We start from the raw sequence: 15,324 nt of genomic DNA, 5'->3' as shown, positions 1-15,324 counted from the left end.
TTACCTGCCTCCTCCTGAAACCCCTCACTCACCCTCTGATCGTGCATCCCTTAGTAGGTGGGTACTGTAACTTTAAATGAAAATGAGAAATTAAGCAAGATATGATATTGTGATAAAACACTAAACAATAATATTAAATACATGTGTTCATGTATTTGAAATCAAATAAATAGAGCATGTGCTTGTAAGTGGAATGTACTAGCTGCTTTAGAGCCCCTTTTCTGTGCAGAACTGTAGCACATATAAATATCTTTACTCTGGGTGTTGATTTTTTTCTCTGCACACCAAGTGAAGAACCCAGGTTTGGGACAGCAACACAATTTTATTAAAGAATTGTACTTCAATTACTTGTCTCAAGTTCGGTGGAATTAATGACTTTGAAGCAGGGCAAGTACTTACTGTGGTTTTGAATAAATATTCTGTAGGTCTACAGCAAGAACAGAACCTTCATAAACAATCCCAGTATGGAAAATGAAGTCTGGAAGACAAATGAGGTTATTAACTTGAAGTGGCTGGACTAATAAGTCTCTCCCCCATGCTGGTTCCCTAGGTGTACTAGAGATGTTACACTGTCTCTCTGATGAAATAGGATCACCCAGTGTGGTTTTATTAACCGTAGTCTCTCAAGTACTGAGAGCAACTTGAAAGAAGTTAAAACAACAAAACCTTTTAAAAGAAAGAACCCTCCTATTTAAGTATGGGAAAGCCAATTCATTTAAATACTTAAACATGATTACACACCGTTTGGTATTTTCTGTAACTGTGCACTTTACGTTTATTGACCAGATGCAGAAACTGAAGAAAACTATGCTTCAGAAGAGAAAATAAATCCTTGGATTGTGTAATAGTACACAAGGCAAAGGCAACATGCACTGCACTCACTTTGAACTATCCAGGGCATTTTTTTAAGCTGCTGCCACCTGGGGAGAGGAGGGAGAGACAACATTTAAAATGCTGTTTTGATTTTTTAATGGGTATTTACGAGTTCAGGCCTTTGCAGCAGCTGAGGAGATGATGAGGTCAACAATGGCCACAGCTAAAGCAATTATCATGCTGATAGCGTTTCTGGGAAGGTTTGGCCTAGGACACAGTTTGGGGCAGCTCTGGGTTTCCCCAGTATTACAGCAGTGATGTCCAGACAAGTTTTCCTAGCTGAAATAAAACTTATGGAGGTGTTTGCACCCCGTGTTGTCCCAGAAGAACCATTTCAACCACCCCCTGCACTAAGTTTTTTTTTATTATTTTATTTGGAAACAGTTAAACTCATCTTTCAAGGCGCAGAGACTGGAATTATAACTAAGACTGAAAAACGTGTTCCAAGCACAGTTTAGTACAAGGACTTGCAATCTGCTCTCCCTCTAGGGAATTCATCTTGAAGGTCCAAGAGACACAAAACTACAGCTCTTCTGTCAAGCTACAGGGTTTAACAGGGATGTAAGTGTATTTGGACAGCCAATACCAAAATCACCCAATGGATTCCTCTTTTGGCCAACAGATCCTGTGTTCATACAACTAATCTATTAGTGGGAAGTCTACCTTTGCAGTCTCTTTTTTTATAGATCTTGTTTTACTATGCTTAAAAAAAAAAATCCAAAGCTCCTACCTTGCATATTTATTATAATGTTTCCATGCTGCAGGGTGTATGTAATGATGGTTCAGTAGTACCTTTTCAAATAAACACTGGCTGACCTACTGACCTTTTTGAATTTCTTAATATACTTCTAGACAAAGCAACCTAATCATAAAACTGAAACAACTTAATCTGAAGATAATTTTTCCTTATGTTTCTGACAGAAAAAATCATCATCTATCTCACTTCCCGTAATTACAAGTGTTCTTTTTTTTTCTCCTAGCTTTTTCAGCAACAGAGCTCCCTCTAGCTACGTTATACCATCTCTATCCAAGTATTGATGACATACAATAATGTTACTGAAGGAGAATGAGCTATTCTATGTTTATCTAGCTTACAGTGGAAGCACTTTTGTAACCTGTCAATGGATTTTGCACAGAACTTCTAGAGAAGTCTCCTGTTCACTTTAGTTTTCTGATCCCCATACTTCTGATCCTCATTTTGATCCCCTTTTAATTCTGGCATGCCTCATTGCAAGTTGCAGTTTCTCCACGTCTTTAAAATCTGTACACTTTGGCCTGTATAGGTCTATGATATCCTGGAGAGATACTGGTGCCTAAAAATAGCTTTTGAAGATTAGAAGAGGAAGGAAAGTTCTGTAAAGTTCTCTTTCCAAACCTGAACTATGTACACATCACAGTGGAGTGGGGCAGGGGCATGTTCAGCATGTATGAGGAATAACACCTTGCTCAAAAGAAGTGGAGGAGGGGAAACTGAATTATTTACCATTGGACTCAAAATTAAATAATTAGTTTAAAAGCAAGAGGAAATTGTAACCATGCAGCTGGGCAAGATGTTCTACTTAATTAGGGAAGTGGGTGCTGAAAAAGAGATAAAAGATCCTATATGCCAGAAAGCTAGTAAAAAACAGTTGAATGGTGGAACCCAAAAAAAAAAAAAAAAAAAAAAAAAAGCAAGTGGAATGACACATTTCCCTATAAACTCTCTAAATTGCCCATTGACACCCTCTGGAGTTGCTAACTACCATCCAAGCTAGAGCCTGTACCAGAAAAGCTGGCTCTTCAGGTCACACATAACCAGTAAGTTAAGAGCATGACATATCTATTTCTTACTGACTATCTGACTCATCTAGGAGCAGCTCTTATTATTTTTGATGTATTATTAATTTTACAAAGCTCTACACTAAAGTACTTTAAAGGATATTTGGAAATTCAACTGGAAGCAAATTACCTTACAGGGCTGCCCTGTACCAGCTGCAGATGAGATTGTTAAGCAGCACCAAACCACAGTGTGTGGGAATCATATTACAGTCTGAGCAGTGATTGATGAACTATGAAAGGTCAGGTGCACTCCCTGATACCTTCCTTTCTTGGGAAGAGGAACAAGCTTCAATAAATTATCTCATTCTAAAAAGAGGAATAATGTTTGTTCGTAGCACAAAATTCAGTTTATGTGTGCTCTCCAGATACTCCATCCATGCATCAGAGAGCAGGGATGCTCTGTTTAACCTATAGTGACACTTAGTAAGCCCTGGTCTTTTGAGCTGCCTTTGGGGTCCAAAAAGTCAATAAAAGCATTATTCTTCCATTTACTTGCATGTGAATATTCATAGATATGCCCTTATTCCCTGACCAAATAACAGAAGAAAGATGTCTGGTCCATGCATAAAGATGGATTAATTGCTTAGCCTACATTTGGATCAGTTTTCCTGCCAGCACACCAAAGTGCTGAATCAAGACAGAGGGTTTAAATTTTATCCTGTGGCATGCTAGGAAATGGAATAAGCCCTACAGACAACCCAGGCCATAAGGAAGATGATTTCCCATCCTGGCTACACTGCTTAAAACCTAATTCAGCCCTGCTCTCTCTCCAGGAGAATGGTTGCATTTACCTGTGTGTTTAGATTGGTTGACTGTGTGACACCATACCAGGGGAACTCGTATACGAGTAGAGAACAACTGGTGCATGCTGTATATTTTAACATCCGTATCTATGGATGGAAGAGACTGCACTGCAAATAGATCTATTTGGCACTTGATGGCAGTATTTGCATTGGGTTTTTTGCACGAGTGACTCCATTAGCTCTGTGGTTGCTGGTGCAGCCTCTGGAGAGCGTTTCTGGATGCCTGGGGAGGTAGGAGGGGAAGGGAAGGGGAAAACCAGTAAATACTATTTTCTCTTTTCAGTCCTACTGACACAGCTGTCAGATACAATTTTGCTTTTAATACTTAATTTTCCTGGTTATTGTTGACTCTGCCTCAGGAGCTCTGACCTGACCTGATCCACTCGATCTCAGGAAAAAAGTGAGCATTTAGAATCATAGCATCATAGCAAGTTAGGGGTTGGAAGGGACCTCGAAAGATCATCTACTCTAACTCCCCCTACCAGAGCAGGGTCACCTACAACAAGTCTCACAGGAACATGTCCAGGTGGGCTTTGAATGTCACCAGGGAAAGAGACTCCACATTCTTCCTGGCCAGCCTGTTCTGGTGCTCTGTCACCCTCACAGTGAAAAAATTCTTCTCAATAATGACATGGAACTACCTATGCTCCAGTACATAACCATTGCCCCTTGTCCTATTGTTAGTCACCCCTGAGAAAAGCTTGACTTTTCCTCCTGTCATTCGCCCCTTACATATTTATAAACATAAGTGAGGTCACCCCTCATGCTCCTCTTTTACAAGCTGAAGAGCCCCAGCTCCCTCAGCCTTTCCTCATAAGGGAGATGTTCCACTCCCTTCATCATCTTGGTTGCTCTGCAGTGGACTCTTTCAAGCAGTTCCCTGTCCTTCTGGAACTGAGGGGCCCATTTAGTTGAAATGTTTCACAGTTGGTAACATAGATCTAGGTTATATTGATTAAAAGTGAAGGTAGGATTGTTATAACAGCATTAGCCTCCAATAATTATTGCTTTCGAAGGGCTACAATGTGTCAGCAGCAGTTGGCACCTCGCTGGTGCTGCAAAATAACCTCTTCAACAGGTGAGCAGGTGAGACGGGTCCCTAAGTGCAACAGAGAGCAGCCAATCCCACAGCTTTCTGATACTTTTAGAAATGGCCGAGGCTGCCTAGTCTGACAGATGACTGAAACAATCCCCTGCTAATGCAGGACACAAATGGCAGAGGTATGAAGATGGCAAGAAGCCACTTTGGGGAGTTTAGCAAGTGCAGCCTAGCTCAATAAAACAACTGTGGCCAAGAATAATACATAAAATACTTTGGCATATATATATACAAATATCTAAACTCCTTCTATGTTCTGAAACTTGTAGGCTGTGGCATATTTTCAGTTCTACCATGTTATCTGATAATGTTTGTGCAAACACTTGCTTTTTTTGTTTTGTTTTTTTTGTTGTTGGGTTTTTTTCCAAGTGTGAACAGCCAATGCAAGTGTTTGTGGTGGAAATAGTAAAAGCTACATTCTGGTGCTCTGGTAAAATGTCATGTGTTTATTCTGGGTGAATATTTTTTTGTTTCTTTAATACAGACATCTTTTTGCAGTGGGCTAGAACAAGAGAAATCTTTTATGGTGTCCCATCCTGACCCAAATTTTGCTTCTCTTCTTTCTGCTCGTCTCAGGCAATAGCATCTGTTGTTCCACAGCTTTGGGCGTGCAATAAAAGCACGTTACAGTTTCCACAATTCTGGATTTTTGTTCTAAAAAATGAAGTTAGGAAGTAAATCACTTGAGAATACAACTCAGTCCCTATCAAAAGTTAAGACAGTTCCTCAGCTGGTATAAAGCAGTATAGATTTGATACTGATTGTTTTTACCAATCATGGATCTGAGCCATATAATTCAGAGGTGAAGTTGGGAAGTTTTCATGTCCAATTGGGTCACCTTTCCACCAGTTTTCCCCTGAAAAGCTACAAATGGAAATTTTCCCCTGTTACTGCATGGGAGGTTCACTCTTGTTGCAGTTGACATCGTTCTGCAGCTGAATTATTCCTCTGTCCCTTTGAAATGGTCTGTAATAAATTAATAATTTATGCTAAGTGAAGCAATACTGCAGGGACTTGGGAGCTGAACCAATCAAAATTCAGAAGTTGTGGGGCCTATTGAAAACATTTGCTGAAATCACCGTGGCTCCAGGAGAAATTATTAAGATGCATGTGTGTGTATGTTCAGGGAGGGAGAGGGGAGAGCTTTGGCCACTTTTACTCTCCCAGAGGAATGACTAGCAGTGGCAGGATTTAAGAAGACAGCAATGCACTGAGTAATCCATTTGGAAGCTGAAATCCCCTTCAATGGAAATTTCTAAAAATGTTCTCTGTGCTTGGAAAAGTTAAATAGCTTTTCCAGCACTTCTAGTGGAATGAAGAATTCAAGTACATTCATTAATAGTGATTAAAATAATTTATTTAGGGTGTAGTTGAGGGGAGGTTTATTATTTCTTTTCAGAAATGAAATGTTCTGGGGTTCTTGACGTGGCAATGTCTCTCCCAAGGTCAGCTGTCCTGAAACCTATCATTGTGGCTCTCTTCTGCCCCAGATACCTAGAAGGATAATAGTACCACACCAGAACTGCAGTTCATTGGGGCTCTAATGCCTTAGGTGGCCCCCTGAGCTAGGTGGAAGAGCCCAGGGAGAACACAACCCTGCTTACATTTTTTTTGGGCTATTCAGTATTTAAGTTTTCACAGGCTAAATTTTAAAATATTTTATGAAAAGCCATTTCAAATAGGAATTCCTAGCCAGCTGTGTTCAATAGACAGGTCAGGTATTGGAGACACTGGAAGGACAACACAATAACACTGGCTGCCCTTGTCTCCCAAGGCACCACTTCTGGAGAGCAGATTATTGCTTCATACTGGAGCTATAATGACAACAGACATTGTGAGACAAACCTGCATAGTTTATTAAGAACCCACTCCACATTTACTCTCTGGTATATCATTTGATCTTTTCTTGTGGTCCTCCCGAGTGAGTCTACATAGCCAAGCCCCTGTTGCCCTGGGCTGCACTTAAGCTGGATTGTTACAGCTTCTGAACTGTCAGTGCATTCTGAGATGCAGGCATGTTAAAAGGGTGGGTGAGCTGTTACAAAAGAGATGGCTGTGTAATGCATGTGCTGAGGGGAGCTGAAAAGTCTATGAATCTTCTTGTGAAATGCAGCACATTTTCTGTATTTAGTCAGATTGTCCACTTTCTATTAAAACATTAAATTGCTACCCTCCAACTCTGTTCTGCAAACACAGAGCTGCTCACTGGGAAGAAAATTAATCAAATGTTCTAGTAGCTGAAGAATTGGTCAGGTACCAGCAAATTATATTCTTGAGTATGTAATGTTTTTTTTTTTCTGCTTTGCTGGAGCTTAAAAATGTGTGTTGCTTTTCTGAAGAAGAAAAGGATTTTTTGAGGGAGTGTCTCAATATCTCCTGGAGTGCAAAGACAACGACAATTTATTTGCAAGGATGTTCATGATGCATAGCTCCCAGTAATTTAATATAAAGGTGCAAAACTCAGTCCTAAAAACAGCTGCAAGTTTTCAAATGTATTCTGGCATGGGGTAGTGCTTTGTTGTGTATTTGAATGATTGGATTTACACAAGCCAAGATTCTTTTCAGTGCCTCCAGGAAATACAGAAATAACAATAACGATAACAATAAATAAATAAATGTTTTTAAAGATAAATCAAAACCAAAAAGCTGAGACAGGGGAGGCTAGAATATTTGCAGCACAAACAACAGTCCAGAACTACTCTTTTTCTGCTTTTCACAAACAGAAAGCTGTTTACAGATTTGTAGTTTAAAATTGCTTTTTTGTTTGGGTTTGTTTTTTTTTTTAAAGCTTTAGAATTTGCACAGAGTGAGAGGACTGTAAACCTGCAGCTAGGAAGCAGAAAGTTTTGTCTCACCTGTCAATTAAAAACTATTTCAGATCACCAGAGGAAAACTGTGTTCTTGCAACCATCCCCCAGTGTTCCTCAGCATATCTATACCATTTCCAAGGCAAGACTTTTCTCCATCCACAGACTTCTCTTGGCTAAAGGTATTTTAGTAGTCTGGTTAATTGAGTTTATAGATTTTTTAAAGGAGCTGCAGTGTTGTTGAGAGGCTGGTCCAACTGTTGAAATAAAATTCTTACCAGAACCTGGACCACAGTTTTAAGTCTTGCATAGTTCAAGACATCATACTCATAGTTTTTTGTTTTTGTTTTTGTTTTTGTTTTTGTTTTTTACTTTAGAGTGACCAATTTAAAATTCTAATCTGGATTTAGTTTCCATTCTACAGTAAGGATGCTCAGTCAATGTGTTTTATCTCGTTTTTCAGTTGGATATTTTAGTCAAACTATTATGGTTAAAGCAAAATATAATAGTCAAGGCAAGAAACACTTAAGAGAAATTTCTTATTTCCCTGCAGTCATCTGCCCCAAGCAGCATTATTAGTTTTGATAATAAAAAATTTGAAATTTTTGGTCTTCAAGATGTAATTTCAGAAACAGGTTTTTGAATCAGTATTCAGTGCACTGGCTTACTTAAACATATGATCAATAAGAATCACAAGGACATCAACAATGAGAGTGTTTGCTCTTAGCTTGGACTTTGGGAGAGCTTTGAGGACCATGGGTTAGAATATTTCTTAAGAATATAAAAATCAAAGGACTGTGCAAAGGTTTTCATACAGAGTAAATCAGTAGCTGCACGTAGATATGAATATTGTGCCAGGTTCAGGTCCTTATGCCTGTTATGAGATGATGCTTACTCCAGTTGTGGCTCCAGTGATCTTGATGTCTTTCGTTATCATGGGTTTACTTCCGAAGACTGCATTTGGTCTGAACAATTGCAGATTTTCCTACAGTTAGAATGCTAATCTGCCCTGTTGACTTAATTGACAAATGGTTCAGCTCTTCACTGTTCTCTGAAGTTGCTCTTGTTCCTACAGATGGGGATCTCTGAACCACTTAAGAGGAAGCATGACTTCTTTTGCAATAAACTGTAAAAAAACCAAGAACAATAGAACGGAACAAAATTACCCCAAAACCCACCAAAACCAGAATAAGCTTCTGTCAAGCTTTAGTTCCATGAGGCAGGAAAATTGATTTGGGGTCAAAAAAGCTGCATTACGATAATAAAAATCAAGAAAGTAATATAAATTCACTTTCCTCACACAAAGCAGTTTTAATGTATTTTGTCTTGGATTTTCCAGAAAGATTTTATTTTGGATCAAACATAACTTGTCACAAATTGGATCAGAGATTGCTTACTGTGACTAATTTGACAAAAATACAATTGTGTGCTCACAGATGATTCATACCAAATTGATAATATCTGGGAATTTAGTAGTGAAAACTCTGGTATTACTGCCTCTGCAACTGCATTTTGTTTTATGGAGAGATGTTCTCCTCCGAGTGCAACAACAGCAGTTGAAGACATTACTACCCACTCTCCCTGGGTATCTTTCTTGGCTGGTTAGAGATTTCCACCTCCCACAGACCTGACTGGTTAAAGTGATCCTCAAATACTCCGTAATCCACATCAAGCAAAATAAGCCAAATTATTTCAAACCATGGTATGAGCTGTTTACATTAATGCAGCTGGTTTGCCGGCAGTGGATTAGGAGTCTTTCACACGCACTTTTCTGCAGTCATTCACACACAATCTCCATCAGGAAAGAGGCTGCTAACAGCTGGAGAGAGGAGGGAAGAGGAGAGGGGGAAATCTTAAGTAGCACATCTGTGAAAGAGCAAGCGTCTCTCTGAAGCTTTTGTCTTTGATTGAAGGACTTAGCACCTCATTAAAAGCAAGTTGTAAGTGAGCTAAAAAATGGATCAGTATGAAACGAGGTAGTAATGTTCACTTAAGGGTTTTCTTAAAAGATGGGCTTTTTTAGTCGTCTGGTACATTCTGTGGGAGTATGTTGAAGAGCTGACTTGATGCCGCTGAAGATTGAGAGCTGAAACAAATAAACATGAACACCTGGAAGTCTAAGGTGTGGTACAGGACTGGAATGTAAAACACAGAGTGGAAGGCTCTTTTTTCCTTTTACTGACTGTAAAACAGCAGTGCTCCAAAAGGTCTGCATCTTGAACAGTACTACAGGAAATACCTGAAAGGAAGGGTAAATCCAGTCTTGTCCCTTTAAGGAGAAGTTCAGGAGTTGGTCACAGCCCTCTTTATACATTTGAGTTTCCTCAGTGATACTAAAGTATTTCTCAACAGAGAAGATTGGGGTTATAACTGTCCTCTCTATATGTGTGCCTTGACTTTGTGTTTATCAACAATGAATTCTTGCTTCCCATGCACAGTTAAGGAGTGGGTAGAAGAATATTACATTTATTGGGCTAGAAAGATGTATCTTACTTGTTGATAGGAGAAAGGGATGCTAGTCCATATTCCTTTCTTTCCTCTGGATGTTTTTCTCATGATCTAAAATCTGATGGTAAGAGTGTTTTCATGGCTTGAACCTCATCAGAGATGGGTTAGGAACTCATTCTGTATTATCCTTGTGACTGCTTTGTTTGCTGTGTTGTTACATAAAATGAGGGGGCTTCTTTTGGCTACATTATGGTACAAAGCAGCTAAAAAACTGTGTAAGAAAAGTGCCCAACTGGACAGAACTCATCAAAGAACTCAAAAGTTCCTCCCCTTTTTCTTGTGTGCGTTTATGGCATTTAGAGACAATATATACAGAATAAAGTGGTTGTAGTCAAGTTTAGAAACAGAACTGCTGATGTCTTGCAAACTCTCAGGTCAAACAGGATGTGATGGTTAATATACCTTTCCTTAACTCATTTTTCCATCTGAATGGAAATTCAGATGTGAATATGTTCACATCCTGAATGTAAATCCTACTTAACGATATCAGCTAGCTGAGGAACCAATGAGGAGAGGTGCACTGCTGGACCTGCTATTAGTGAATAAAGAAGGTCTTCTTTGGGATGTTAAGGTTTTAAACAGCCATGGTGACAGTGACTATGACATGGTGGAGTTAAATATTTTACAAGGAAGAAGAAGGGCTGTAAGTAGGACCCCAACCCTGGACTTCTGCAGGGCTAACTTTGTATTACTTAAGGATCTACTTGCAGGAATCCCATGAGCTAAGACTCTGAAAGAGAAGGCAGCCCAAGAAAGTTGCCCAGTGTTTAAATGTCACTTCCTTCAAGCCCAAGATAGGTGCATTCCCATGAGTGAAAAATGAGGTAGAAGTAATAAGAGACCTTCATGGATCGACAAGGAACTTTTGAAGGGAGACCCATGGAAGAAAGAAATTCACAACTCATGGAAGAACAGACTGGTCACTTGGGAGAACTGTAGTGATGTTGTCAGAGCATGTAAGAAGGTAAAAAGAGGTCCAAAGCCCTCTTAGGACTCAGACTAGTAGAGGAAGTAAAAGGAAACAAGCTTCTTCAAATATATCAGCAATAAAAGGAAGGACAGGAAAAATGTGGACACACTGCTGAATGGGGTGGGAGCCCTGATAACAGAGGATGCAGAGAAGGAAGAGTTGCTGAATGCCTTCTTTGCTTCAGTCATTACTCCTAAGTCCAGTCCTTGTGAACTCCCAGACCCTGGATATAAGAGAGAAAGCCTGGAGAAGGGAATATTCTCCACTGGTCAATGAAGACCAGGCTAGGGATCAGGTATGCAAACTGGATATACAGAAGTCCATGGGCCCTGATGGGATGCACCCAAGAGTGTTGAGAGAACTGGCTGATGTTATCACCTTACCACTTTCCATCATTTTCAAAAGATGGCTGACAGGAGAGGTGGCTGAGGACCGGAGGAAAGCCAATATCACTCCAAACTTCAAAAAGGGCATGATGGATGATCCAGGCAATTAGGGGCCTGTCAGCCTTGCCTCCATCTCTGGAAAAATGATGGAGCTGCTCATTCTGGAGGTTATCTCTAAGCATATGGAAGAGAAGAGTTTTATCAAGAGGTAATCCATGGATTTACCAAGGGGAAATCTTGATAGCCTTCTATGATATTGTGACTGAATGGGTAGATGCAGGGAGACCAGTGTAGTTTACCTTGACTTTAGGGAGCCTTTTGACACAGTCTCCCATAACATCCTCATGAGCAAGCTCAGGAAATGTGGGATATAAGAATCTGCAATGAGATGGATTAAGAATTGGCTACACTATAGAGCCCAAAGGGTGGTGATCAGTGGTGCAGAGCCCAGATGGAGACCTGTGGCTAGTGGAGTCCTCTAAGGATCAGTGCTGGGTCCAGTCGTATTCAACATCTTTATCAGCTGGCCTTGATAATGGGACAGAGTGTCTTCTCAGCAAGTTTGCTGATGACACAAACCTGGGAGGGCAGGCTGGCATCCCAGAAGGCTGTGGTGCCATTCAGAAGGACATAGGCAGGCTGGAGAGTAGGGCAAGGAGAAATGTAATGAATTACAACAAGGGCAAGTGTGGAGTCTTACATCTGGGTAGGAACAACCCCAAGAACCAGTACAGGTTAGAGACTGAGTTCTTGGATAGCAGTGAAGGGGAAAGAGACCTTGGAGTTCTAGTGAACAGAAGGATGATGATGAATGTGCCCATGTGGCCAAGAAGGCCAATGGCATCCTGGGGTGCATTAGAAAGGGTGTGGTTAGTAGATCAAGAGAAGGTCTCCTCCACCGTGTGGTTAGCAGATCAAGAGAAGGTCTCCTCCACCCCTACTCTGCCCTGGTGAGGCCACATCTGGAATATTGTGTCCATTTCTGGGCCCCTCAGTTCATGAAGGACTGGGAACCGCTTGAAGAAGTCCGGTGCAGAGCAACCAAGATGATTAAGGGAGTGGAACATCTTTCTTATAAGAAAAGACTGAGAGAGCTGGGTCTCAATTATGCCCAATGATAGGACAAGAGGCAGCAAGGACAAGACAATACAAGAGAATACAAGGACAAGGACAAGAGGCAACACTTGAGCATAGGAGATTCCATATAAACATGAGAAAAAACTTTTTTACTGTGAGGGTGACAGAGCACTGGAACAGGATGCACAGGGAGGCTGTGGAGTCTCCTTCTCGGAAAACATTCAAAACCTGCCTGGATGTGTTCCTATGTGGCTTCCTGTAGGTGACCCTGCTCTGGCAGACCCTGCTACCCTTCCGGCCCCTAACTTTCTGTGATACTGTGATTCTGTGATATCCATAGGTCAGATAACTCACAAAAGGAGGCTGAAGTAATTTTAGACTAGTTTTATGCCATTTGACTTGAGCAAGATGATCAAAGTAGTGTAGGTATCTTGTCCCAGAGAAATATTTGTAGCTAGCATGTATTTTTTCATAGACTGTCTGGTGTGACTTTTAGTCCTTTGATTCTTCAAATCTGTTTGCTTTTCTGGGAATTATAGGTTTTCTTACACCTGCTCAGCTCACTTAAGAAAAGCTAAAAGACTGTTTAAAGTTCTGAATTTATGGTAGGCCATGGATTTAAAAGTTGGAGGCAAATCTGGTATACCTCTAAAAACATATAATTGGGAAAATAGATTTAGTAAAAATATGCAGATAATACTGGTGAACTATCACAATAAATATGAGTTATATAGTAGAATATATAAAAATAAAGGGATAGAACTGTATTTCAATTATTAATAGACTATTACCATCAATAAACAAAGGTATCAGTCTTGCATGCTTACTATAAATTACATCCATTATGTCTTTCTTTCCACAAGCTCATAAATCCATACAATGTGAGCATATATCAGTTTTAAAATCCATAAATATATTCTGTATTAGTTCTTTTTGAGGAGCTAATGCTTTGTTCAATATTCTGTTAAGATGGCTCAAATAAAGCAGATGGCCTTCTGTAGTCTTATTTATGGAGCTCAGGAGAACAAAATATAAAACATCAAAGTAAAATCACTTGTAAGCTTAGAGACCATAGCCCCATATTCTTCTAACCAAAGTGAGAAACTGACTGAATTTCTGACAGAGAATCCTGACTATTTCAGAAGCTTTTCCTCTGAAGAAAAGGAAAAATAAAGAATTATGGCCTTAGGAAAAGTAAATCCCAAATTACCTCAATTAGGTTTCCCTTTTCCTGTGGTTTTATTTTACTGTAAACTGATAGCTGGTATAGAAGGGCAAAATCAGGATGACATAGATTTCACCTTGTCACCGTCCTGAAAGCTGATAGCCAAGTTTTTTATGAAGCTGTGTTACCACTGTAAATGTTTGCTGTGTATGTGTGTTGTGTGATAATGGGGATTACACTGCTTCTGGTGAAAACATGGCTGAAAGATGTATGTTACCCATGACAAAGAGATGGGATTTGGTAAGTGAGTTGTGCAGAGCATGATATGCTGGTATTAATGGAAAACACAGTGGATTGTCTTAAAAGTCCCTTTATTTATGCAGATCTATACAATACAGGCTTTCCTTGATTGCTTTCACATGTAATAGATAGGAAATACATACTAATGATGTACCTTCTTACTACTGTGAGTGAATATTAAATAATGAGTTTTGCTCCCTGAGGCAGTAACATCAGAATTTCCAGGAAGGAGTCAGTAAACCTCCCACTAAAAGGCCTGCAGCAGTTTTTTGGGAACTTTCTGGCAGCTTTCATAACTTTATGTTTCCCAGGCCACTTGTTGCCCTTACTGTGTTGTGCTTGACAAACACAACAAAAAAAATATGAACAAAAAAATAACTTTGTTAAAATAAGAGGTTATGTTTCTGACAGGTTCATGCCCTAGTCTGGTTTGCCACACAATTGCTTCTGCTAGAAAAATGCATGAGGTAGTGCTGGGACAAAAATAAGAAGGCAGGAGTCTGGAGTGAGGAAAAGGGAGGAAAGAAACCAGCTATGCTGCTTTGTCCTCTTCAGCTGAATATCCAATCTGATTTAAGAAGCTGGGAGAGTGAATAAGAACACAACCTCATTGCCTCAGCCATCATCACAATACCAGACAGTGCTATAGGGAGCTTGCCACTTGCTTATATCCCAGGTGCCACTCTGGTAGTTTTGTAATTGCTCTGAATCCAATATTGTTGTTTGTGCCATGCACAAAACTCAGTGCTGCTCTAAACAAGTTCATAGTATTGTAGAATAGTTTGGGTAGGAAGGGACCTTTGTAGGTCATCTAGTCCAACAGCCACATCTTTCACTAGATGGGGTTGCTCAAAGCCCTGTCCAGCTTCATCTTGAACACTTCCAAAGATGAGACATCCATGGGCAGCCTGTTCACTACCCTTATAATAAAATTATTTCTTCCTTATGCCCCATCTAAACTTACCCTCTTCAGTTTAATAGTGTTACCCCTTGCACTCTTACTGAAATACCACAATGAGGTTTCCCTGGAGCCTTTTTCAGGCCAAACAACCCCAGTTCTTCAGTCTTTCTTCATGGGAAGAGTGCTGTTCCAGCCATCTGACCATTTTCATGGCCCTCCCTGGACATGCGCTAACAGGTTAATGTCTTTCCTGTGCTGAGTACCCCAGAGCTGGATGCAGTACTGTAGGTGGGATCTCAGGAGAGTGGAGTTGAGGGAGACAATGTCCTCTGCTGACCTGCTGGTCACACTTCTTTTGATGCAGCCCAGAAAACGGTTGTCTTTTTCTGCAGCGCTGCCCTAACCCAGTTGCAGGACCTTGGACTTGGCCATCTTGAACTTTGTGAGAGTCATATGAGCCCTCTTTTCAAGCCTGTCTTGGTCTTTCTTGATGCTGCCCTTTTCCTCTAGGGAATCAACTCCTCTCAGCTTGGTATCATCTGCAAACTTGCTAAGATTGCACTACATCATAGTGTGTCATTGATGAAGATGTTAAACCATACTGGTCCCAGCGCAAA

The sequence above is a fragment of the Heliangelus exortis genome, chromosome Z (genome assembly GCF_036169615.1).
Source record: "Heliangelus exortis chromosome Z, bHelExo1.hap1, whole genome shotgun sequence".
Classification (NCBI taxonomy): domain Eukaryota; kingdom Metazoa; phylum Chordata; class Aves; order Apodiformes; family Trochilidae; genus Heliangelus; species Heliangelus exortis.
This window is presented reverse-complemented; position numbering follows the sequence as displayed.